The sequence below is a fragment of the Oryx dammah genome, unplaced genomic scaffold, assembly GCF_014754425.2.
Source record: "Oryx dammah isolate SB20612 unplaced genomic scaffold, SCBI_Odam_1.1 HiC_scaffold_3, whole genome shotgun sequence".
Lineage (NCBI taxonomy): Eukaryota > Metazoa > Chordata > Mammalia > Artiodactyla > Bovidae > Oryx > Oryx dammah.
This window is the reverse complement of record NW_024070187.1, coordinates 80,362,698-80,390,684: the sequence shown is the minus strand read 5'-3', so window position 1 is coordinate 80,390,684 and position 27,987 is coordinate 80,362,698. Positions and strand designations below refer to the sequence as shown.

General features: G+C 37.9%; 1 protein-coding gene and 1 long non-coding RNA gene across 2 annotated transcripts in view; one reads left to right on the top strand and one right to left on the bottom strand.

Annotated features, from left to right (window-relative positions):
• Nucleotides 1-27,987, top strand: part of LOC120861596 (ephrin type-A receptor 5) — a 126,833-nt gene that overhangs the window by 74,020 nt on the left and 24,826 nt on the right. The window lies entirely within an intron of this gene.
• LOC120862172 lies at nt 8,130-19,513 on the bottom strand. Its single transcript, XR_005720708.1, has 3 exons — nt 19,416-19,513; nt 12,580-12,583; nt 8,130-8,139 (listed from the first exon to the last, which is right to left on the bottom strand). It is a non-coding gene; the product is annotated as an uncharacterized LOC120862172 (long non-coding RNA).

Below are 27,987 nucleotides of genomic sequence, written 5' to 3'. Positions count from 1 at the left end.
CCTGCTGTGAGTTATGTCGGAGAGTGTTTTGCCTATGTTCTCCTGTAGAAGTTTTATAGTTTCTGGTCTTACATTTAGATCTTTAATCCATTTTGAGTTTATTTTTGTGTATGGTGTTAGAAAGTGTTCTAGTTTCATTCTTAGGAAAAAATATAAAAGATAAAAAAAGGGGAAACGCTTTGTAAGTTCGAGTTTTTATATTTTTTTCTTCTTACAGTTTAATAGAATTTCAAAGAGGTAAAATAATGTCCCTTGAGAACCCTTGTACACTGCTAGCAGGAATGTAAACTGGTACAGTCATTAAGAGTAACAGTATGGAGGTTCCTTAGGAAATGAAAAATAGAATTACCATATGATCCAGCAGTCCTGCTTCTGAGTAGCCAAATCACTATCTTGATGATATAGTTTATTCCCATGTTGCTTGCAGCATTGGTCATGATAGCCAAGGTAAGAAAACTACCTAAGTGTTCATGAATGCATAAATAAGTGGTATGTGTATATATAATGGAATATTATTCACCTTTAAAAAAGAATGAAATTTGGACATTTGCAACAACATGCATGAATTGGGAGGTCATTATACTAAATGAAATAAGACAGAGAAACAGAGATATGACATGGTATCACTTATATATACGGAGTCTTAAAAAAAAAGTTAAACTCATCAAAACAGTAGAATGGTGGTTTCCAGGAAAGAAGGAAATACGGAAAAGTTGGTGAAATGAAATAAACTTACAGTTATGAATAGACGATCTAATGTAGAGCATAGTAACTGTAAGTGATATCACTACTTTATATAATTGAAATGTACTAAAAAAACAGGTCTTAAGAGTTCTCACTCCCCCCAAAGGGTAACTATGTGATGTAATAGATGTTAATTAACTTGTGTTAGAATCCTTTCACAACATATACGTATATCAAATCATCAGGTAGTAAAGGTATTGCCATTTTGTCAATTGTATCTTAATAAAGCTGAAAAAAAAAAAGAATGCTTCATTTTGTTTTAGCAGTGTATTATTGCAGATTAATTGAAAACAGAAGATTTTCTAAATTAACTTGAACCTATGTAAACAATTTTTACCCAAATATTCTAAATTTATTTTTGTAAGCAAATTGGTTTACAAATATCAGGCATATGGACAGTATCAGTGTGATTATTATATTATTTATATTTATTTTTAAAAATCTAAATAATAGATACATTTTCATAAATATAAATAAAACTTTTGATTTCACCCCAAATTTACAATTATTTCCAAAGAAGTTCAAATAGAGCTTATTAATTTCTTAAATTAACTTTCACAGATTAATAGAAAATGCAATACTTAGTTGGGCATTTGAGCCACTTATGTTTGTTGAGTAAATTAAGCATGTTTGGGTATAGGCACTTTGTGTGAATTATTGTAATTTCATTACTGATCTTTCTAGAGACACTTCTTAAATGAGGTAAAGCTGAATGTCAGATCAGAAGCATTCATTCTTTCTTAGCTAAATTACTCTCTGTTGCTTTAAGGAAAACTTTGACAGCTCAATTATACGGTCGATTATCACAGTTTTAGGTGTAACACTCTGCCCCTCATCAAATACTATAAATATGTGATAATATTTGAAAATGCTAGCTAATGCATTGCTACCTTATCAGATAGTAGTATAGGAAAGAAAAAACCTAAGTTCTATTTCATGCACTTCTCATGTATCACTTGGAGAGATGCATTTAATCATGCCAATCCAGATTTTCTAAATATTTAAATAAGGATGAAAATATTCATCCTGCCTACCTTGTTTAATTATGATAAAATGAGGGAGTCTTATAACTTTAAAAATCTGTGTACAAGTAAAACTAATGCGAATGTGAAAGTGAAAGTCACGTCTGAGTCTGTGACCTCATGGACTATACAGCCCATGGAATTCTCTAGGCTGGAGTACTGGAGTGGGTACCCTTTCCCTTGCTCAGGGTATCTTCCCAACCCAGGGACAGAACCCAGGTCTCCTGTATTGCAGGCAGATTCTTTACCAGTCGAGCCACGAGGAAAGCCTAAGAATACTGGTGTGAGAAGCCTATCCCTTCTCCAGTGGATCTTCCTGACCCAGGAAAATTCAGGTGAATTCTTTACCAACTGAGCTATCAGGGAAGCCCAAACTGATGCAAAGCATCTGCCAAATGGAAATATAATATCATGTATAAGTTGATTTTTCAGTTCAGTTCAGTTCAGTCCCTTAGTCGTGTCCGACTCTTTGCGACCTCATGAACTGCAACACGCCAGGCCTCCCTGTCCATCACCAGCTCCCAGAGTTCACCCAAACCCATGTCCATCGAGTCGGTGATACCATCCAGCCATCTCATCCTCTTTCGTCCCCTTCTTCTGTCCCCAATCCCTCCCAGCATCAGAGTCTTTTCCAATGAGTCAACTCTTCACATGAGGTGGCCAAAGTATTGGAGTTTCAGCTTTAGCATCATTCCTTCCAAAGAGCACCTAGGACTGATCTCCTTTAGAATGGACTGGTTGGATCTCCTTGCAGTCCATGGGACTTTCAAAAGTCTTCTCCAACACCACACTTCAAAAGCATCAATTCTTCAGCATTCAGCTTTCTTCACAGTCCAACTCTCACATCCATACATGACTACTGAAAAAATCATAGCTTGACTAGACAGACCTTTGTTGGCAAAGTAATGTCTCTGCTTTTTAATATGCTATCTAAGTTGATCATAACTTTTCTTCCAAGGAGTAAGCATCTTTTAATTTCATGGCTGCAATCACCATCTGCAGTGATTTTGGAGCTCCCAAAAATAAAGTCTGACACTGTTTCCACTGTTTCCCCATCTATTTCCCATGAAGTGATGGGACCAGATGCCATGATCTTCGTTTTCTGAATGTTGAGCTTGAAGCCAACTTTTTCACTCTCCTCTTTCACTTTCATCAAGAGGCTTTTTAGTTTCTCTTCACTTTCTGCGTTAAATTTTCTAAGAAGCAAATTTTCCAAGGATAAAGAGCTCAGGAATTATCTGATATTGGGTACTTTTACAGAATCATTTGTCTCACTATTGATTTTGTATTTATAATGAGGATCTGAATTAGAATAATTGAGATTGTACTGGGAAGAGGTTGATGTTACTAACACAAGAAGTTCTGGAGAGGAACTTAACTGAGTGTATGAAACAAAGTAAGGAAAGGTCAAAATACCCCCCTTTTTAAAACTTATGAGGATGGTAGTATGGTTGTACTCGACCAAAATGAGGTAGACAAAAGCACTAAACAATTGAGAATTGGAAAGAATAAATTATAACTGATAAATGACTATTAAGATGATGAAGGTGTAAGAAATAAAAGTGATTCTTAAAGAGTCCATTACAAAAGTATGCCTGAAACTAGAAAAGTTTAAGATCTGACAGTATAAGTTTATAAAGTATGTATGTAGAGGTTGCACTTGTTTTATTAACTATGAAATTTTTAGGTGGGTAGTGCATATGAAAGAGAAAGACCAATGACAGATGCAAAGAAAAATAAAAGCTATAAAGGAAAAAAAGGTGTTAGAAGAATTTAATGATGCTCTTAAAGGGTTAACCCTAAGTCCAGAAGACTGGAAAAAGAAAGGAATTTCGAAGTGATGGAGTTAATGAAAAGTATAAAGGTTCAATAGTGTAAAGCTAGTTAGAGTTTGTCTATAATGTTGAAAATTTCACATTGAAGAAAAGATGGCAGTGGATTTTACCTAACTGAAATGAAGATGATAATATTACTAAAATATCATTTACTTAAGAAAATATTTAAATAAGGCTCTTTCCATAGAGAATAATGATAGTCTAAGTGTCTTCAAGAAGCTTTCACCACTTCATGGGAGACTTAAAAAAACACATTAAGCTTCATTGCTAATGAATCAATTGAAAATAAGTAGAAAGCTTTTCAACTTTTTAAAATGTCATCTTTATAGAAAATATTTAATTTATGCAGAATTTTAAGAGAAATCTAATAGCTTTATTTTAATGGCTTATTCATTTGTTTAGTCAACATATGTTTATTAATCACTACTTTGTGTCAGTTACACAAGTTTATTTACTTTTCTCCTGATTCATAGCGATAGTGAAGAGAAAGACTAGAAGAGTAAACCAATACATATACACTTCTGAGCTATTTGATAAGTGCTATGAAGGGAAAGGGAAACAGGAGAAATTATTTCACACTGAGACACCAAAGAAGGCCTCATTGAAGAGATGATATTTAAGTTCAGACTTCAAATATGACACAGAGGTTGATTTGCCCTATAAAGAAAACTGTATATACTTGGCATAATTTAGACAATACTCCTATGCACAGGCTTAAGGATCCATTAGAATTAGCTTTTGCTGCATAGAAATGAAAAGTTCAAAGGCCTAAATGAGTTTCATTGCTTAAATAAGTGAACTTGTTTTTGTCTTATACAAAAAAAGCCTGAGACTGATTTGTTACCTCTTTGTCATCAGGTGCCAAGATCCTTGTCATTACACTAAGCCGTCCTGCTTGTATTGCTTTCCCTCTTCTTTTAATTTTTATTGGAATATAGTTGATTACAATATTGTGTTAGTTTCAGGTATATAGCAAAGCAAGTCAATTATACATATACATATATCCACTCTTTGTTAGATTGTTTTCCCATATTGGCCATTACAGACTACTGAGTAAATTTCCTTATGCTATACAATAGGTTCTTATTAGTGATCTATTTTACATACAGTAGTGTATATATGTCAATCCCAATCTCCCAATTTATCTTCCCCCTTTCTCCCCTGGAAACCATAAGTTTGTTTTCTACATCTGTGACTCTGTTTCCATCTTGTAAGTAAGTTCATTTGTACTATTTTTTAGATTCCACATATGAGTGATATCATATGATATTCATCTTTCTCTGTTTTACTTCATTCAGTATGACAGTCTCTAGGTTCATCCATATTGCTGCAAATGACATTATTTTGTTTCTTTTATGGCTGAGTAATATTTTATTGTATAGACACACACACACAGACACACACACATATTTAAATATATATATACATACACACACACATACCACATCTTCTTTATCCTCTCCTGTGTTGTTAGATATTTAGGTTGCTTCCATGATTTGGCTATTGTAAATAGTGCTGCAGTGAACAAATAGTGCTGAGTAAACGTTGGGGTACATCTATCTTTTTGAATTATGGTTTTCTCCAAATTAATACCCAGGAGTGGCATTTCTGGATCCTATGGTAATTCTATATTTAATTTTTGAGGAATCTGCATACTGTTCTCCATAACGTTTGTACCAACATGTATTCCCACCAACAGTGTAGGAAGATTCCCTTCTCTCCACACCCTCTCCAGCATTGTTTGTAGAATTATTGATGATGGCTATTCTGACCCATGTGAGTTGATACTTCATTGTTGTTTTGATTTGCATTTCTCTAATAATTAGTGAGGTTGAACATCTTTTCATGTGCTTTTTGACCATCTGTATATCTTTGGAGAAATGTCAATTTACATATTCTGCCCATTTTATGATTGAGCTTTTTTTTAATATATATTGATTTTTCATTCTTAAAGAACTTCCAGTCTAATCTTCTAAGACCTCTGGATTACCAACCATCAGACATACATTTAAGCCAGGCAGAAGGAGGAAAGGGCTGAAAGAAAAGAAAGCATGTCTTCCAATTAAGTAAGCCCTTTTTAAAGCATTTTCTCGGAATTACCACACAATTTATGCTTTCAACTATTGAATTCACATTGGTTCTGTGAGAAGAGCTGATATATGTGGATTTATAGCTGGGCACACTTTACACCCAGTGTATGGATTCTGTTCCTAAAATGAAAGGAGAGAATGTTTAGGGAACAGAGAGCTGTCTGTGTTCACCATGCTACTATTCAGTTCAGTTTCAGTTCAGTCTCTCAGTCGTGTCCACTTCTTTTTTTTTTTTTTTCGTGTCCACTTCTTTATGACACCATGAAATGCAGCACGCCAGGCTTCCCTGTCCATCCCTAACTTCCGGAGTTTACTCAAACTCATGTGCATTAGGTCGGTGATGCCATCCAACCATTTCATCCTCTGTTGTCCTCTTCACCTCCCTCCTTCAGTCTTTCCCAGCATCAAGGTCTTTTCAAATGAGTCAGATCTTCACATCAGGTGGCCAAAGTATTGGAGTTTCAGCTTCAGCATCAGTCCTTCAAATGAATATTTAAGACTGATTTCCTTTAGGATGTACTGGTTGGATCTCCTTGTTGTCCAAGGGACTCTCAAGAGTCTTCTCCAACACCACAGTTCAAAAGCATCAATTCTTCGGCACTCAGCTTTCTTTAGAGTCCAGTTCTCACATCCATACATGACCACTGGGAAAATCATACCTTTGACTAGATGGACCTTTGTTGGCAAAAATGTAATGTCTCTGCTTTTTAATTAGCTGTCTTAAGTTGGTCATTGGAGAAGGAAATGGCAACCCACTCCAGTATTCTTGCCTGGATAATCCCAGGGACGGGGGAGCCTGGTGGGCTGCCATCTATGGGGTCTCACAGAGTCGGACACGACTGAAGCGACTTAGCAGCAGCAGCAGCAGCAAGTTGGTCATAACTTTTCATCCAAGGAACAAGTGTCTTCAATCTCACAGCTGCAGTAACTATCTACTATTGCATGCTATCATTATGCATTGTGATTAATACACTAAGGGCTGAGCCTTAGAGGTTTGGTTATTTATATAAAGTCAGATACTGAAGATAATCACTGAAATTGTGATTGTATATCAATCTATCATTTAGAAGTTACCTTATAACCATTTCAACTTTCTATTGAGATAAACTGTTATCCTAATATAGTCTCTCAATTTAAGCTGAATTTCTGCTATTTATTCAGCAACTTATACATCCTTGGACTGCAAGGAGATCCAACCAGTCCATCCTAAAGGAGATCAGTCCTGGGTGTTCATTGGAAGGACTGATGCTAAAGCTGAAACTCCAATACTTTGGCCACGTCATGCTATCTGGGAGGCCTGGCATGCTTCAGTTCATGGGATTGTGGAGAGTCGGACACAACTGAGCGACTGAACTGAACTGAACTATACATCATCTCCTGGATTTCTGTCCTACCATCCACTAAAAGAATACTTAGTTCTTTGTTGACCACATTATTCCTTTGCTCACCTGTACAAACACAGTTCAGTTCAGTTCAGTTCAGTCACTCAGTCGGGTCTGCAGCACGTCAGACCTCCCTGTCCATCACCAACTCCCAGAGTTCACTCAAATTCCTGTCCATCGAGTCGGTGATACCATCCAGCCATCTCATCCTCTATCGTCCCCTTTTCCTCCTGCCCCCAATCCCTCCCAGCATCAGAGTCTTTTCCAATGAGTCAACTCTTCGCATGAGGTGGCCAAAGTATTGGAGTTTCCAGCTTTAGCATCAGTCCTTCCAATGAACACCCAGGACTGATCTCCTTTAGAATCGACTGGTTGGACCTCCTTGCAGTCCAAGGGACTCTCAAGAGTCTTCTCCAACACCACAGTTCAAAAGCATCAATTCTTCGGCACTCAGCTTTCTTCACAGTCCAACTCTCATATCCATACATGACCACTGGAAAAACCATAGCCTTGACTAGACAGACCTTTGCTGACAAAGTAATGTCTCTGCTTTTTAATATGCTATCTGGAAACACAGACACAAATGCACGTGTTTGCACATGCATAAAAAATGGCTCTGTATTTTCCACCAGTGGATTTTTAAATTTGTATTGTTTTCACAGGCCTTCATCATCATATTTAGGATCAACTCTTTCCAGTAGCAACCACTAACTCTATGATCTGTCATTCTGTTTCTTTTACCTCTTTTAAGATTGTGCCTTTTTTTTTTTTTTTCCTGTTAGTAGGAATGAGGCTAATTCTAACTGCTATATAAAATTTCTCTAACTGGCTAAATTTCCTGTTTGACCACTTCCAATTTGCCTTGATTTGTGGACCAGCATTCCAGGATCCTATGCAACACTGCTCTTTACAGCATCGAACTTTGCTTCTATCACCAGTCCCATCCACAACTGAGTGTTGTTTTTGCTTTGGCTCTGTCTCTTCGCTCTTTCTGGAGTTATTTCTCCACTGGTCTCCGGTAGCATATTGGGCACCTACCAAGCTGGGGAGTTCATCTTTCAGTGTACTATCTTTTTGCCTTTTCATACTGTTCATGGGGTTCTCAAGACAAGAAAATTGAAGTGGTTTGCGATTCTCTTCTGCAGTGGACCACATTCTGTCAGACCTCTCCAACATGACCCGTCCATCTTGGATTGCCCAACACAGCATGGCTTAGTTTCATTGAGTTAAACAAGACTGTGGTCCGTGTGATCAGATTGTCTAGTCTATGATTCTGGTTTCAGCCTGTCTCCCCTCTGATGCCCTCTCTCAGTGCCTACCATCTTGCTTGGGTTTCTCTTACTGTGGATGTGGGGAATCTCTTCACGGCTGCTCCAGCAAAGGCAGCTGCTGCTTCTTGCCTTGAACATGGGGGAGCTCGTCTCGGCCCCTGCCCCTGACCTCTGGCGTGGGGTAGCTCCTCTCGGCCACCGCCCATGACCTTGGACATGCCGGTAGCTCCTCTCAGGTGCCACACCTGACCTTGCACGTGGGATAGCACCTTTCATGGTAGTAAAGTGATGCTTAAAATTCTCCAAGCCAGGCTTCAGCAATATGTGAACTGTGAACTTCCAGATGTTCAAGCTGGTTTTAGAAAAGGCAGAGAAATCAGAGATCAAATTGCCAACATCGTTGCATCATCGAAAAAGCAAGAGAGTTCCAGAAAAACATCTTTTTCTCCCTTATTGACTATGCCAAAGCCCTTGACTGTGTGGATCACAAGAAACTGTGGAAAATTCTGAAAGAGATGGGAATACCAGAGCACCTGACCTGCCTCTTGAGAAACCTCTATGCAGGTCAGGAAGCAACAGTTAGAACTGGACATGGAACAACAGACTGGTTTCAAATAAGGAAAGGAGTATGTCAAGGCTGTATATTGTCCCTCTGCTTATTTAACTTATATGCAGAGTACATCATGAGAAATGCTGGTCTAGAGGATGCACAAGCTGGAATCAAGATTGCCGGGAGAAATATCAATAACCTCAGATATGCAGATGACACCACCTTTATGGCAGAAAGTGAAGAACTACAGAGCCTCTTAATGAAACTGAAAGAGGAGAGTGAAAAAGTTGGCTTAAAGCTCAACATTCTGAAAACTAACATTATGGCATCCGGTCCCATCACTTTATGGCAAATAGATGGTGAAACAGTGGCTGACTTTATTTTTCTGGGCTCCAAAATCACTGCAGATGGTGATTGCTGCCATGAGATTAAAAGATGCTTACTCCTTGGAAGGAAAGTTATGACCAACCTAGACAGCATATTAAAAAGCAGACATTACTTTGTTAACAAAGGTCCATGTAGTCAAGGCTATGGTTTTCCAGTGGCCATGTATGGTGAGCGTTGGACTATAAAGAAAGCTGAGTGCCAAAGAGTTGATGCTTTTGAACTGTGGTGTTGGAGGAGACTCTTGAGAGTCCTTTGGATTGCGAGGAGATCCAACTAGTCCATCCTAAAGGAAATCAGTCCTGAATATTCATTGGAAGGTATGATGCTGAAGCTGAAACTCCAGTACTTTGGCTACCTGATGCAAAGAGCCGACTCATTTGAAAAGACCCTGATGCTGGGAAAGATTGATGGCAGAAGGAGAAGGGGATGACAGAGGATGAGATGTTTCGATGGCATCACCGACTCAAATGACATGGGTTTGGGTGGACTCCAGAAGTTGTGATGGACAAGGAGGCCTGGCGTGCTGCGATTCATGGGGTTCAAAGGGCCAGACATGACTGAGCAACTCAACTGAGCTGTACTGGCTAAATTTCTCTTGGGTTTTCTTCCTTGCAACAGTTTGTACTAATTACATTAATTTTATTTTTAAAAACTTTATGATAGACTTTTTCCCCAATTGAAATATAAGGCATATGAAACTAGAGTTATTTTGTTATGCAATTTCTGTTTCATCTGGCTCCTGCCCCAAAAGCAATACTTGATTTTGTTTTAATTGTTTATATTTTAATTGCTTTCTTAATTATTTTCTTTTTATGGAAGTGTTAATCTTGAATATCAGTGTTTCTAGATTTGTATGATTATAATGTCATTTTGAATTAGAAAAGTTTGCTTTCTAATGGTAGAGTTTAGTTAGTTAATAATACTTAACCAGAAATGTGTGTGGATCCCTGAGATCCTTGGAAAAATTTTGTAATTACCATCACTATATTCATGTAACATATGGAGTTTAAACTGAGTATATTTTAGAAGACTAAGGGTAATATATGTCCTTATCATAGTTCCAGTTTAACATGTGCCAGCACACTTGTGTAATTCAAAGGCTGGAAAATTCTTGCCTAGACAGAAATTTGTTAAGCCATGATATCTATTAATAAGCTGTTATATACATTCATTGTGTATGTATGTGGCATATGCACAATGAGAATTATTAATATTTCTGGTGAAAAGACCAAGTATACTTAAACACAATCTTTTCTGTTTCTCTGGTTATCTATTTGAAGACTATGCATAACTTAATATGCTATATCTGTATTTGTATGTAATCATTATGTAAATGCTTGTCAATTTTATGTCAGTTGACTTAAAATTGATGTCAATGTATCAATGTAGTTATTATTTCATATACAACTAATTGGGAAACGGTATGCTTTGAAAAGCTATTTCAAACATTGGAGCAGTGTTTGAGTATTAAAAATGTTTTGTGTTTCTACACGTGTGCTTATTAGCATTCTTCAAATGTTTTCAATAATATTTATTGAGCACCTATTATGTGTCCAGTGTTTTTCTAGTCACTTTTATTATGTCATATTATATAGTGCTTTAATTTAAAAAAAACATATTGCTCAGGAAACTATTTTTGAAGTTGTGAGATGGTTTAATTAAAAATATTTTTTTAAGGCAGCTCTATTTGCAAATAGAGCTGCCTTATGACCCAGCAATCCCACTGCTGGGCATACACACTGAGGAAACCAGAATTGAAAGAGACACATGTACCCCAATGTTCATTGCAGCACTGTTTATAATAGCCAGGACATGGAAACAACCTAGATGTCCATCAGCAGGTGAATGGATAAGAAAGCTGGGGTACATATACACAATGGAGTATTACTCAGCTATTAAAAAGAATTCATTTGAATCAGTTCTAATGAAGTGGATGAAACTGGAGCCGATTATACAGAGTGAAGTAAGCCAGAAAGAAAGACGCCAATACAGTATACTGACACATATATATGGAATTTAGAAAGATGGTAATGATGACCCTGTATGCGAGGCAGCAAAAGAGACACAGATGTATAGAACGGACTTTTGGACTGTGAGGGGATGATTTGGGAGAATGGCATTGAAACATGTATACTATCATGTAAGAAACGAATCGCCAGTCTATGTTCGATACAGGATACAGGATGCTTGGGGCTGGTGCATGGGGATGATCCAGAGAGATGATATGGGATGGGAGGTGGGTGGGGGATTCAGGATTGGAAACTCATGTACACCCGTGGCGGATTCATGTCAATGTGTGCCAAAACCAATACAGTATTATAAAATAAAGTAAAAATAAAATTTAAAAAATATATATATTTTTAAACACTAAGATGTCAGAAATCACTCCTGCAGTTACCTGATTACTTTCTTAGACCCGTCACTTGCTTGACTGTTTATCACTGACATTGTAGCCAAGAGGTTAATTGTAATTGCCCAGTCACCTGGACTACCCTATATTTGAAGTAGAGTTCCTCTGCTGCGTTGGGCTCGACAGTATATTATTTTCAAAGATTAGTGCCAGGATGCTCTTTAAATCGGCTGTGGAACTGGGAAAGAAGTGATTTACGTGCTTGATTTAGTGCTTCTTTTGCTGTCTGCTTCAGGCCACTTTCCTGTGAATAGCAGAATGTGAACAGATTAAAATTCAGATGCAACCAAAGTGGAAAAAATAGTGTGAAACAAAAGGAAATGATAATTCATGTCTTGCATATTTGTTGACAAGGGTATAGTATGTAAATCACTGGGTGTCCTGAATTAGTTATTTCCCTCTTGAGAATTTTAAATTAAACATTAAAAGGTGGGTTTTGATGAATGGATGTCTATACAGATTAAATTTTCTACATTTTTTTTTTTTAAGCAACTGTGGAAATCAAAGACTTTTTACTTCTTCTAAAGGATAAAAGGAAGTTAGAGGAGAGGCGACCTAACCAAATTGCTTAAGGGTGCATAAAATGTACTTGAGGAGAATAATTACTCTAAGATAGTATTTTTTAACCTTAGCAAAAATTAGTGCCAAAATTAAAGCACACTGTTATTTTTTTCTTTATCCAGTTTGGATTAATTAGACTGTATCTGGAGGCTGCTCATTTCTTCTGTGGTGTTTTGGCTTACAACACCTGTTTTTTTTTTTTTAGTCAATTGTGCAATGCATAACTATGTTCCCCTTTTTATAAATATATTTGCAAAAGTCCACAGCAAGATTATATCTCATAAACTAAGAAATGGCTTAGGAAAACATTTTGGCCATGCCATTTACTGGTCTAATGATTTGCTTCAAGCTTACTATAGCTTAAGCTTCGATCAACATAATAAAACAGATAAGCAGATAATACTAAACACTTAAGTATTTATTTAATTTACTAAAATGTTTAAAAATAAAGAGTCCCAGAACTTTAATCCCAGCACATCCTAGTGCTAGCAGAGTTACTACTCAAATTTTCATACCAAACCCTTGGCATTATTGATTGAAAATATAGGTCTGATTTTATAAAGAAATTGTTTTCTTCTTCAATTGTTATCATAGGAAAACTGAAGCTTCACTCCTCCTGAATCTTAACCCTTTCTAAAAGTAAACATTATCTTCTAGTTATGTCTTTTGTATGCACGTATATGTTGTGTGTAGTTGTCTGTGTGTGTGTGGTGGGGGAAGTTTGTGGGTTTGTGGGTCTCTATGTTTCTCCAATCCAGTATAGAATTTTATTTCCTTAGTTTTATGAAATTTAAGTAGCTGGAAAATATTTATGTATAATTTTACAACTATTTTCCTACCATAATAATTTTTCATGTTTGATGAATAAAGATCGAATTTATTTATTTAATTGCAGTATATCATTTCACTATAAATTTGTCTCCTTTTTTACTATTGTAAGAAATAGCACAATTAACACCTTAATACGTGGCTCATGGCGTATTTGTGAGTGTTTCTTTAAGAGACATATATAGAGGCAGATACTGCTAAATTTCTCTTCAAAGTGTGCTTGTCCTTAGCATTATATACAAATTTTATTTTTGTCACTTGCTCACAAGTGTCAGTAATATCAGTATTCTAAATGGTTGCAGTCTGATACCTGTGAGTTGGTAGCTAAAACATACTTTCCCATGTACAGGTAAGAATGAACATATTTTATATTTGGTGGCAGTAGAGGTTTTTACTACTCTGAAATTCTTGTTAGTATATTTTGAAAATTTATTATCTGGATCAATTGCCTTTCTTTTTAAAGATAAAGTATAAGGTAAGCAGAAATAAAATGACAGATCCTGCATTTTCCTAAGAAAGTTGAAGTGAGGCAGAACTTTGATTTGATGTCATTCTCATTTACGTGATGTGATCTACAAATATGCAAGATTACAGCTTTCATTGCAAATTGATATTATAGACCACACTATATTCTCCTAAATGATTTTGAACTATTATGGATATTTTTTCTAACAAACAATGGAAATTCACTAAGGCAAGAAGCACTTCACAATTAACTTGTCTTATTTTAGATTTTATAGGATGTAAGTTTCTATAAGATGTACATCTCTAACAAAACAGGAAGAGTTATTCTGAGAGCATTATCAGTCCAATTCAGTCGCTGAGTCATGTCCGACTCTTTGCGACCCTATGGACTGCAGCACTCCAGGCCTCCCTGTCCAGCACCAACTCCCGGAGTCTACTCAAGCTAATGTTCATAGAGTTGGTGATGCCATCCAACCATCTCATCCTCTGTGGTCCCCTTCTCCTTTCGCTTTCAATCTTTCCCAGCATCAGGGTCTTTTCAAGTGAGTCAGTTCTTTGCATCAGGTGGCCAAAATATTGTAGTTTCAGCTTCAGCATCAGTCCCAATGAATATTCAGGACTGATTTCCTTTAGGATGGACTGGTTGCATCTCCTTGCTGTCCAAGGGACTCTCAAGAGTCTTCTACAACACCACAGTGCAAAAGCATCAACTCTTTGGTGCTCAGCTTTCTTTATATTCCAACTCTCACATCCATACAAGACTACTGGAAAAACCATAACCTTAACTAGATGGACCTTTATTGACAAAGTAATGTCTCTGCTTTTTAATATGCTCTCTATCTAGATTGTTCATAACTTTTCTTCCAAGGAGTAAGCATCTTTTAATTTCATGGCTGCAGTCACCATCTGCAGTAATTTTGGAGCCCCCCAAAATAAAGTTTGTCACTGTTTCCACTGTTTTCCCATTTATTTGCCATGAAGTGATGGGATCAGATGCCATGATGTTAGTTTTCTGAATGTTGAGATTTAAGCCAACATTTTTGCTCTCCTCTTTCAGTTTTATCAAGAGGCTCTTTAGTTCTTTGCTTTTTGTCATAAGGGTGGTGTCATCTGCATATCTGAGGTTATTGATATTTCTCCCAGCAATCTTGATTCCAGCTTGCGCTTCATCCAGCCTGGCATTTCACATGATGTGCTCTGCATATAAGTTAAATAAGCAGGGTGACAATATACAGCCTTGATGTACTCCTTTCCCTATTTGAAACCAGTCTGTTGTTCCATGTCCAGTTCTAACTGTTGCTTTCTGACTTGCATACATATTTCTCAAGAGGCAGGTCAGGTGGTCTGGTATTCCCATCTCTTTCAGAATTTTCCACAGTTTCTTGTGATCCACACAGTTAAAGGCTTTGACATAGTCAATAAGGCAGAAATAGATGTTTTTTTCTGGAACTCTCTGCTTTTTTGATGATCCAGCAGATGTTGGCAATTTGATCTCTTGTTCCTATGCCTTTTCTAAAACCAGCTTGAACATCTGGAAGTTTATGGCTCACGTACTATTGAAACATAGTTTGGAGAATTTTGAACATTACTAGCGTGTGAGATGAGTGCAATTATGCGGTAGTTTGAGCATTCTTGGCATTGCCTTTCTTTGGGATTGAGGGCAAGAGTCGAAGGGAATGACAGAGGATGAGATGACTGGATGGCATCACCGACTTGATGCACATGAGTTTGGGTGAACTCCAGGAGTTGGTGATAGACAGGGAGGCCTGCCGTGCTGCGATTCATGGGGTGGCAAAGAATCCAACACGACTGAGTGACTGAACTGAATTGAACTGAACTTCTTTGGGATTGGAATGAAAACTAACCTTTTCCATTCCTGTTATAATAGGTAGGTTGTTTCAGCACTCTTTTTTCTCTTGCCACTTAATTATAGTCAGTGCAAAGGAAAACTAAACCCTAAACTACTTGAAAGTTAATACTTTGTCCTGTTGTTTTTTGTGGTCCTGGAGCTTAGAATAGTCATGTACCTTGATCATGGGTTCCTGGTATGTCTGAGAGAGTTATAGTTCTCTCCCTTTTTATTTGTACCTTTGTTACATTCAAATTTGTCCTACTTCTGACAGTTTATCAGATAGCAATATTTTGACAAATGAGAGAATAATACCTATCATCAGTGGAATTCTTACTATATGGCACATAATTGGGCCAGATATTGGTGATTTCCTAACAAAATTGAATGAGTTAGATAGCAGTAGTATATTTTTATTATACTTTATATGAAGAAACTGAAATTCTCAGAGGATAATTTGTCCACTAAATGGCAAAATCAAGTTAAAGAAAGTATTACTCATCTTTATAACCTCAGTGCTTAAGATAGTAGTCAGCTAGCAAGAGATTTTCAAAACATCTTTGTTTGAGAGAAAGATATATAAGAGCAGATTCAGAAAAATGCTATGGCACTTGTTCAAAGCAAAGAAATAAAGAAATTTGACATGCTATAACTGATAATTCTTACAATATTCCTTCAGTGGTACATTCATGGTTTATTCATGCCAAGGTTCTTCTCGTTGAGAAAACAATGAGCCTGTATGTTTTAGTAAGGTCGTTGTGTTTTTATTTCTTTATGTTTTTCATTTAAGGAAGTCTGTACTTTTAAATGTGAACACTTTAAGGCAGATCAGTGCTCCTTAGAGTATAGTAAATAGCTTTTCAGTGGTTCCAAAGGGTGTAGTAGGTTACTTGAATGGCCCACAGATGTGTATCTATACAGTTTAAGAGCAGGAGGAGACTTGTAGCAAATAGATCAATAACTTCTGTAGATAGGAGAAAGAATATATTGTATAAAAATCTTCTTTCTTAAAATATGAAAAGCTATATATTAGATTCATAATAATTTGAAATCTGTCTTTCTAAATTTTGTCATTATCATTTCATTGCCTGGGACAGAATAATCGAAAACATGTGAATGAATGGATGAGTGAAATTATATTAAATTATTTCTCTTTCTCAGACACAGTCATAAAGGTAACTTTTAATATAAGTCATAGCATTACCTGCCAAATTCCACTTCACTAATATAGCTGTTTGAAGACATATCTAGTTAATAGTCATTAATAGATGGAAAATTGCAAAAGTAAGGTTTAAAAAATCTATTGACTTCAAATACAGGTTCTTCTTAAAGCTCAGGATACATACTGTGGGACTCTATATGGAACTTAGGAGATAACATGGTATGGCAGTTTCCTTAAGGAAGGAAAAAGAAACTGACAATGCCTCATAAAAAGATGTGACATTTATATGATATCTATCATTGTGGAACAGAGTAGATCTTTGTTGGATGGATTAGATATTTTTAAACACAAAATTCAGGTGCCCTTCCTTTGCTTTGTAAGAATAGCTAGTAGCTCTGTAATATTTACTTATGTCTACAGTATTTCAACTGCCATACAATGTGTTCTTTTTCTTGGGAAAATATTTGTGAGTCCTTGAACAATTTCTTTATTGACATGGAAAATTGCCAAGATTTTATTCAGAATTAAACACATTAGCATTTCTACTCCATTTATTCTAAGGGATTCTTGACCACAGTAGTAGATATAATGGTCATCTGAATTAAGTTCATCCATTCCCATTCATTATAGTTCACTGATTCCTAAGAGGTCGATGTTCATTCCTGCCATCTCCTGCTTGACCATATCCAATTTACCTTAATTCTTGGACCTAACGTTCCAAGCTCCTATGCAGTATTGTTCTTTACAGCCTCAAGTTTTACTTTCACCGCCAGGCATATCTATAACTGAGCATCGTTTCTGCTTTGGCCCCATAGCTTCTTTCTGGAGCTATTAGCAATTGTCCCCGCTCTTCCCCAGTAGTGTATCAGATACCTTCTGACCTGGGGGGCTCATCTTCTGGTGTCATATCTGTTTGCCTTTTCATACTATTTGTGGGGTTCTCACAGCAAGAAAACTGAAGCAGTGGCTCAGCTATATATGCTGAGTGTGCTATATATGCGTCTGCAAATATTTAACCCTTTATTTACAGGTCATTTTCCGATACTCTATTTGGATAATCCAAGTAAAGCTTGATTGGCTTCAACCATATATACATATGTATACATATGTATACGTATATGTGTATATATACACATATACAACAAAGCTTTGATCTCCTAGGAACTTATAATTTGGAGAGAAAATAAGATGCAAAAATACTTACAAAACTGAATGATGTGACAGGTAGTATATAAATGTACATACCACAAATAACATAGAAATACCTCTCTGGTATAAAAATATAAAGCAATAATAACTGATATGTGTGTGTGTGTGTGTGTGCGCCCATGTGCAGTCATGTCTGACTCTGTGATCCCATGGACTGTAGCCTGTCAGGCTCCTCTGCCCTGGAAATTTTCCAGGCAAGAATACTGGAGTGAGTTGCCATTGCCTCCTCCAGGGGATCTTCCCAACCCAGGGATTGAACTCATTTCTCCTGCATCTCCTGCATTGCAGGTGGATAGGGCTTCCATAGGGGAAGCTCAAAGTATATGGCGGTTTAACATTTGAAACAATCACATCTTTGTCCATCTAGTCTTCTTTTGGTAAGACAACAAAGCACAACACAATATCTATTTTGTTCCCTATACTTTGTCTCGAACTCCTTTCTCTTTGGACAGTGTCACTTAAAAACATTTTATCTTTTTAAAAATTTTATTCGTACCTATTTCAGTTTCACTTCTCTAAATTTTCTTTGACAATAGCACTCCAACTGTTTGATAGACTTCCTGAAGTACTGTTGTTGTTGTTTAGTTGGTCAGTCATGTCCGACTCATTGAGATCTCATGAACTGCAGCATGTCAGGCATCCCTGTCCTTCACTATCTCCCAGAGTTTGCTCAAACTCATGTCAATTGAGATGGGGATGCCATCCAACCATAGTGCCCTTTATCACCTGCTTTCAATCTTTCCCAGCATCAGGGTGTTTACTAATGAATCAGCTGTATGTATCAGGCAACCAAAATGTTGGAGCTTCAGCTTCAGCATCAGTCCTTCCAGTGATTATTCAGGACTGATTTCCTTTAGGATGGACTTCTTGTATCTCCTTGTAGTCCAAGGGACTCTCAAGAGTCTTCTCCAACACCACAGTTCAAATGCTTCAGTTCTTCAGAACTTAGCCTTCTTTATGGTCCAACTCTCACATTCATACATGACTAATGGAAAAAACATAGCTTTGACTATACAGATCTTTGCTGGCATTATAATGTCTCTGCTTTTTAATTTGCTATCTATGTTTGCCAAAGCTTTTCTTCCAAGGAGCAAGTGTCTTTTAATTTCATGGCTGCAGTCACCATCTGCAGTGATTTTGGAGCCCAGAAAAATAAAGTCTGTCACTGTTTCCATTGTTTCCCCATCTATTTGCCATGAAGGGATGTGACCGGAAACAATGATCTTAGTTTTTTGAATGTTAAGTTTTAAGCCAACTTTTTCACTCTCCTCTTTCACTTTCATTAAGAGGCTCTTTAGTTCTTTTTCACTTTCTACTATAAGGGTGCTGTCGTCTGCATATCTGAGGTTATTGATTTTTCTCCAGGCACTCTTGATTCTAGCTTGTGCTTCATCCAGCCTGGCATTTCACATGATAAACTCTGCATATAAGTTAAATAAGCAGGGTGACAATATACAGCCTTGATGTAATCCTTTCCCAATTTTGAAGCAGTCTGCTATTCCATGTCGAGCTCTAACTGTTGTTTCTTGACCTGCATACAGATTTCTCAGGAGGCAGATAAGGTGGTCTGGTATTTCTGTCTCTTTAAGAATTTTCCAAAGTTTCTTGTGCTGCAAATAATATAATCAGTCTGATTTCAGTATTAACCACATGATGATGTCTACATATAGTGTCATCTCTTGTGTTGTTGGAAGAGTGTGTTTGCTATGACTAGTGTGTTCTCTTGGCATAATTCTGTTAGCCTTTGCCCTGCTTCATTTTGTACTCCTAGGCCATGCTTGCCTGTTACTCCAGGTATCTCTTGACTTCCTACTTTTACATTCCAGTCCCCTATGATGAAAAGGGCTTTTTTTTTTTTTTTTTGGTGTTAGTTCTAGAAGATTTTGTAGGTCTTCATATTCAGTTGAATGTTCATATTCAGATCTTCATCGCTAGTGATTGCAGCATAGTGCTTACCCATCAAAAGTATAATGAAAGAAAAAATACAGTGAAAGCAATGCAGACTGCAGTAAAATATTTTATGTATTTATAGTTGTACTTGGAAGGGGAGACCAAGTTGTTTACCTAGTCAGTCATTTTGAATTATATCTAGGGGTTTCATAGTTCAATATTTGCTCTGAAGTTTTCTAATATTTTTGTCATACTGGTTAATCACCTTCAAAACATCCACCATTTCTCCCTTTATTTGTTCTAGGTTAGAGAAAAGACACCTTTGAACCTGAAAATTTGCCTCTAGGTATCCTGTGTATTAACCCTCTTACTCAGTAGCTTTCTTTTTCTCAAGAGGAGGTAGATGCAACTAAAAAAATCAAGAGGAATCTGAAAATTCATCAAAGTTATTTGGAACATCTTTTTTTTTTTTTTTAATCTCTGTAAAGCCTCAGTTCCACATTAATAGCTTCTGGTCTTTGATATCTGAACTATTTCATAAAGGAAAATATTGTACAGCATCATATTTGTAAGCTCAACTTAAAACTGTTTTTCTGTTTGTTTTTCATTTGGTTATGTATGGTTTTCATCATATAGCAGAACAACTTTGTTTCTGTTAAAACACACTTTTTATCCAGCTAGGTGGATATCCTGCCACATACTGTTTACAAAGGATGGCAAAGAACTGTAGGAAAACTAGCCAGTCTTCTCCGTTACAAAAGCAAAAGGAAGTGAAATATCAGGCCAAGTGAAAATGTATTCCTGATCTCTGTTTTCATACTTTGTTCCTTTAAAGCTCAAGCTCCAGGTCATTGTGACAATGTATGATATCAGTTTATTTTACATGAAGAAACAGGGGACAGAGAAAAAATATTCAGTAGTCATTTTATGCTTTTTATTACTTTTGTGGGCTCCTATATATAATACATACCACATAATATAATTTCTGCTATATTACGTTTGTTTGTTGTTTTATTTGTTATTAGTCACTCAGCCATGTCCGATTCTTTGTGACCCCATAGATTTTAGCCTGACAGTCTGCTCTGTCCATGGAGAATCTCCAGGCAAGAATACTGGAGTGGGTTGCCATGTCCTACTCCAGAGGATCTTCCCAACCCAGGGATCAAACCCAGGTCTCCTGCATTGCAGGCAAATTCTTTACTGTCTGAACCACCATCATGTTATAATAAATATTATACTACATACTATGTCATGATTGTATTAAATATGCTTCAATTATATACTTTGTGTTAGTGTAACTACTGATATTCTTTGATTAAATATTAAGAATAGAGAAGACAGAGTATGAAAAAAATTAAATTCACTAAATGATCCTAAATTGGCAGCCACCTGATAATGCTTTTCTTTTATATCCTTTGCCTCTTTCTCTTAATCATGCTTTTTTTAGACTCCCTTAACATACTCTCAATTCCCAGGGTATCACTTATAGTAAGTGATTTAAAATAAAATGTGGGATGTGTGAGACCACCTTATTCATACAGTTGTATAGTTTATATTGAATCATTTCAATTGCAGTGAATTATGAGAATAGAAAATTGAAATGAAGATTTAAAGGACCGATTGCACAGGGTAAGGAAAGCGTTCTTGGTAGAGGACAGTGGTGTGATATGAACAGCCAGATGTCACTCATGAAATAAGTAGGGCCTCTACTGGTTCCCGTAAACTAACTCAAACTCTTAGACATTTACATTAAGGAAGCACAGAGGTTTCTGTAATGTAAATATTGGATGAGCTGGATGATACTTTAAGTCTGTTCTCTATGAACCACAGAGCTCAGATCATATGTTATTAAAGTCTCCATACTCTGGAAAACTAATTTTGATGCAGAGATGATTTGGAGAAGGGTTAAGATTGTTCTTTTAATTATATTTGAATACAGAGAAGTCTTTTGCTTACCAGTATGAAAGATAGATGAAAATGATGAGGAAAGTAAAGTAGGTGTTGACTTTGAATAAGTCAACTGCAATTATTGAAAATATGTCTGTTTACATAGTTCAAATACAAGTATCAATTACTCAGAAAAGCCCAAAAGACTGGGTGGAAGACCAGAAAATTCTTGTCCTGCAATATTCTTAAAGAATTGGGACAAAAAAGAACCAGAGCTTATTTGGAAGATACAGAAAACATTAGAGGCAGTGCTGGGACAGAGGTCAGATTTTTCAACATCCCTAGCCTTGAGAGGGAGAAGGCAATGGCACCCCACCCCAATACTTTTGTCTGAAAATCCCATGGACAGAGAAGCCTGGTGGGCTGCAGTCCATGGGGTCACTAGAGTCGGGCACGGCTGAGCGACTTCACTTTCACTTTTCACTTTCATGCACTGGAGAAGGAAATGGCAACCCCCTCCAGGGTTCTTGCCTGGAGAATCCCAGGGACGGGAGCCTGGTGGGCTGCCGTCTGTGGGGTCGCACAGACTCGACATGACTGAAGTGACTTAACAGCAGCAGCAGCAGCAGCCTTGAGAACCCCATGAACAGCATGAAAAGGCAAAATGATAGGATACTGAAAGAGGAACTCCCCAGGTCAGTAGGTGCCCAATATGCTACTGGAGATCAGTGGAGAAGTAACTCCAGAAAGAATGAAGGGATGGAGCCAAAGCAAAAACAATATCCAGCTGTGGATGTGACTCGTGATAGAAGCAAGGTCCGGTGCTGTAAAGAGCAATATTGCATAGGAACCTGGAATATCAGGTCCATGAATCAAGGCACATTGGAAGTGGTCAAACAAGAGATGGGAAGAGTGAATGTTGACATTTTGGAATCAGCGAACTAAAATGGACTGAAATGGGTGAATTTAACTCAGATGACCATTATATCTACTACTGTGGGCAGGAATCCCTCAGAAGAAATGCAGTAGCCATCATGGTCAACAAAAGAGTCCAAAATGCAGTACTTGGATGCAATCTCAAAAATGACAGAATGATCTCTGTTCTTTTCCAAGGCAAACCATTCAATATCACAGTACTCCAAGTCTATGCCCCAACCAGTAACACTGAAAAAGCTGAAGTTGAACGATTCTATGAAGACCTACAAGACCTTTTAGAACTAACACCCAAAAAAGATGTCCTTTTCATTATAGGGGACTGGAATGCAAAAGTAGGAAGTCAAGAAACACCTGGAGTAACAGGCAAATTTGGCCATGGAATGCGGAATGAAGCAGGGCAAAGACTAATAGAGTTTTGCCAAGAAAATGCACTGGTCATAGCGAACACCCTCTTCCAACAACACAAGAGAAGACTCTACACATGGACATCACCAGATGGTCAACACCGAAATCAGATTGATTATATTCTTTGCAGCCAAAGATGGAGAAGCTCTATACAGTCAACAAAAACAAGACCAGGAGCTGACTGTGGCTCAGATCATGAACTCCTTATTACCAAATTCAGACTGAAATTGAAGAAAGTAGGGAAAACCACTAGACCATTTAGGTATGACCTAAATCAAATCCCTTATGATTATACAGTGGAAGTGAGAAATAGATTTAAGGGCCTAGATCTGATAGATAGAGTGCCTGATGAACTATGGAATGAAGTTCATGACAATGTACAGGAGACAGGAATCAAGACCATCCCCATGGAAAATAAATGCAAAAAAGCAAAATGGCTGTCTGGGGAGGCCTTACAAATAGCTATGAAAAGAAGAGAGACAAAAAGCAAAGGAGAAAAGGAAAGATATAAGCATCTGAATGCAGAAAGTTCCAAAGATAGCAAGAAGAGATAAGAAAGCCTTTTTCAGTGATCAATGCAAAGAAATAGAGGAAAAGAACAGAATGGGAAAACTAGAGATCTCTTCAAGAAAGTTAGAGATACCAAGGGAACATTTCAAGTGCAGGCAGCTGTGACCAAGGCCAGGGGCAGCTGCCAGGAGGAAACAGCCCATGTCCAAGGAGCGGTGGCTGCGCAGGTGCAGGAGGGCCTAGAGGAACTATCCCACTTTTAAAGTCAGGAATGGCAATGGTGAGGAGATACCTCTCATCCAAAGTAAGGAGCAGCGGCTGCACTTTGCTGGAGCAGCCGTGAAGAGATACCCCATGCCCAAGGTAAGAGAAACCCAAGATGGTAGGTGTTGCAAGAGGGCATCAGAGGGCAGACACAATGAAACCATACTCACAGAACACTAGTCAATCTAATCACACTAGGACCACAGCCTTGTCTAACTCAATGAAACTAAGCCATCCCCTTGGGGCAACCCAAGACAGGCAGGTCATGGTGGAGAGGTCTGACAGAATGTGGTCCACTGAAGAAGGGAATGGCAAACCACTTCAGCATTCTTGCCTTGAGAACCCCATGAACAGTATGAAAGGCAAAATGATACAACACTGAAAGAGGAACTCCCCAGGTCAGTAGGTGCCCAATATGCTATTGGAGATAGTGGATAAATAACTCCAGAAAGAATGTAGGGATGGAGTCAAAGCAAAAATTATATCCAGCTGTGGATGTGACTGGTGATAGAAGCAAGATCTGATGCTGTAAAGAGCAATATTGCATAGGAACCTGGAATGTCAGGTCCATGAATCAAGGCAAATTGGAAGTGGTCAAACAAGAGATGGCAAGGGTGAATGTCAACATTCTAGGAATCAGCAAACTAAAATGGACTGGAATAGGTTAATTTAACTCAGATGACCATTGTATCTACTACTGCGGGCAGGAATCCCTCAGAAGAAATGGAGTAACCATCATGGTCAACAAAAGAGTCCAAAATGCAGTACTTGGATGCAATCTCAAAAATGACAGAATGATCTCTGTTCTTTTCCAAGGCAAACCATTCAACATCACAGTACTCCAAGTCTATGCCCCAACCAGTAACACTGAAAAAGCTGAACAATTCTATGAAGACCTACAAGACCTTTTAGAACTAACACCCAAAAAAGATGTCCTTTTCATTATAGGGGACTGGAATGCAAAAGTAGGAAGTCAAGAAACACCTGGAGTAACAGGCAAATTTGGCCATGGAATGTGGAATGAAGCAGGGCAAAGACTAATAGAGTTTTGCCAAGAAAATGCACTGGTCATAGCGAACACCCTCTTCCAACAACACAAGAGAAGACTCTACACATGGACATCACCAGATGGTCAACACCGAAATCAAATTGATTATATTCTTTGCAGCCAAAGATGGAGAAGCTCTATACAGTCAACAAAAACAAGACCAGGAGCTGACTGTGGCTCAGATTATGAACTCTTTATTACGAAATTCAGACTGAAATTGAAAAAAGTAGGGAAAACCACTAGACCATTTAGGTATGACCTAAATCAAATCCTTTATGATTATACAGTGGAAGTGAGAAATAGATTTAAGGACTTAGATATGATAGACAGAGTGCCTAATGAACTATGGAATGAGGTTCGTGACATGGTACAGGAAACAGGGATCAAGACAATCCCCATGGGAAAGAAATGCAAAAAGCAAAATGGCTGTCTGGGGAGGCCTTACAAATAGCTGTGAAAAGAAGAGAGACAAAAAGCAAAGGAGAAAAGGAAAGATATAAGCATCTGAATGCAGAGTTCCAAAGAATAGCAAGAAGAGATAAGAAAGCCTTCTTCAGTGATCAATGCAAAGAAATAGAGGAAAACAACAGAATGGGAAAGACTAGAGATCTCTTCAAGAAAATGAGAGATACCAAGGGAACATTTCATGCAAAGATGGGCTCGATAAAGGACAGAAATGCTATGGACCTAACAGAAGCAAAAGATATTAAGAAGAGGTGGCAAGAATACACAGAAGAACTGTACAAAAAAGATCTTCACAACCCAGATAATCACGATGGTGTGATCACTCATCTAGAGCCAGACATCTTGGAATGTGAAGTCAAGTGGGCCTTAAAAAGCATCACTAGGAACAAAGCTAGTGGAGGTGATGGAATTCCAGTTGAGCTGTTTCAAATCCTGAAAGATGATGCTGTGAAAGTGCTGCACTCAATATGCCAGCAAATTTGGAAAACTCAGCAATGGCCACAGGAATGGAAAAGGTCAGTTTCCATTCCAATCCCAAAGAGAGGCAATGCCAAAGAATGCCCAAACTACCACACAATTGCACTCATCTCACATGCTAGTAAGTGCTACTGCTAAGTCACTTCAGCCGTGTCCAACTCTGTGTGACCCCACAGAAAGCAGGCCACCAGGCTCCCCGTCCCTGGGATTCTCCAGGCAAGAACACTGGAGGAGGTTGCCATTTCATTCTCCAATGAATGAAAATGAAATGTGAAAGTGAAGTTGCTCAGTTGTGGCCGACTCTTAGTGACTCCATGGACTGCAGCCTACCAGGCTCCTCCATCCATGGGATTTTCCAGGCAAGAGTACTGGAGTGGGGTGTGATTGCCTTCTCTGCACATGCTAGTAAAGTAATGGTCAAAATTCTCCAAGCCAGGCTTCAGCAATACGTGAACCGTGAACTTCCTGATGTTCAAGCTGCTTTTAAAAAAGGCAGAGGAACCAGAATTCAAATTGCCAACATCCACTGGATCATGGAAAAAGCAAGAGAGTTCCAGAAAAACATCTATTTCTGCTTTATTGACTATGCCAAAGCCTTTGACTGTGTGGGTCACAATAAACTGTGGAAAATTCTGAAAGAGATGGGAATACCAGACCACCTGACCTGCCTCTTGAGAAATCTGTATGCAGGTCAGGAAGCAACAGTTGGAACTAGACATGGAACAACAGACTGGTTCTAAATAGGAAAAGGAGTATGTCAAGGCTGTATATTGTCACCCTGCTTATTTCACTTATATGCAGAATACCTCATGAGAAACGCTGGGCTGGAAGAAACACAAGCTGGTATCAAGATTGCTGGGAGAAATATCACTAACCTCAGGTATGCAGATGACACCACCCTTATAGCAGAAGGTGAAGAGGAACTAAAAAGCCTCCTGCTGAAAGTGAAAGAGGAGAGTGAAAAAGTTGGCTTAAAGCTCAACATTCAGAAAATGAAGATCATGACATCTGGTCCCATCACTTCATGGCAAATAGATGGGGAAACAGTAGAAACAGTGTCAGGCTTTATTTTTGGGGGCTCCAAAATCACTGCAGATGGTGATTGCAGCCATGAAATTAAAAGACGCTTACTACTTGGAAGAAGTTATGACCAACCTAGATAACATATTCAAAAGCAGAGACATTACTTTGCCAACAAAGGTCCGTCTAGTCAAGGCTTTGGTTTTTCCTGTGGTCACGTATGGATGTGAGAGTTGGACTGTGAAGAAAGCTGAGTGCCGAAGAATTGATGCTTTTGAACTGTGGTGTTGGAGAACACCCTTGAGAGTCCCTTGGACTGCAAGGAGATCCAACCAGTTCATTCTGAAGATCAGCCGTTGGATTACTTTGGAACAAATGATGCTAAAGCTGAAACTCCAATACTTTGGCCACCTCATGTGAAGAGTTGACTCATTGGAAAAGACTCTGATGCTGGGAGGAATTGGGGGCAGGTGGTGAAGGGGACGACAGAGGATATGATGGCTGGATGGCATCTCTGACTTGATGGACGTGAGTCTGAGTAAACTCCGGGAGTTGTTGATGGACAGGGAGGCCTGGCGTGTTGCGATTCATGGCGTCGCAAAGAGTCGGACACTGTGCGACTGAACTGTGCGACTGAACTGAACTGAACTGAGCAAATATAAATCAGTTAGTGAGGTCTTAGACCATTTTCTATTGGTTTGAATTACAAAGATGGGTGTTGTGAAAGTTATACCTACTTTTTAAATAGAAAGAGTTTTCAGGATATTTAAAATTAAGGGAAAAATTAAGTTACATAATGATTTCAGAATCAGAGCTTCACAACAAGCTCTGGTAGCTCTAAATCTAACAAGTACAGACAGTGGGCTAAGATCTGCTGCTGAACTTGCTGCAGGCTACAGGTACTTTATAACATGTTTATGGTAGGGAATGGGAAATGGATTCGTCAGGGTGAAATGGTAGCTGGATACACATAGAAGAGGTAGAGAAATGTTTACTTTTGTTTCCCTTTTGGGCAAACCTAAGGAACAGTGACTCAAATGATTAGGACCAGAACAGTTTAGGTTTGCCTTTTCTGTGAGACTTAGTTCACAAACACAGCTTTCTTTAATTTGGTTAGAAACTTAGATTAAAAATAAAAAAGTAAATGTAAATGTTGGAAGAAAATGTAGGGTATGAAACAAAAACTTAAAACATTTCAACTTTCACCTTTTGCTTTTACTCTCAAAGATAACATGATAACTATAATCAGTTCAGTTCAGTTCAGTCACTCAGTCGTGTCTGACTCTTTCCAGCCCCGTGAATCAAACAGCACACCAGGCT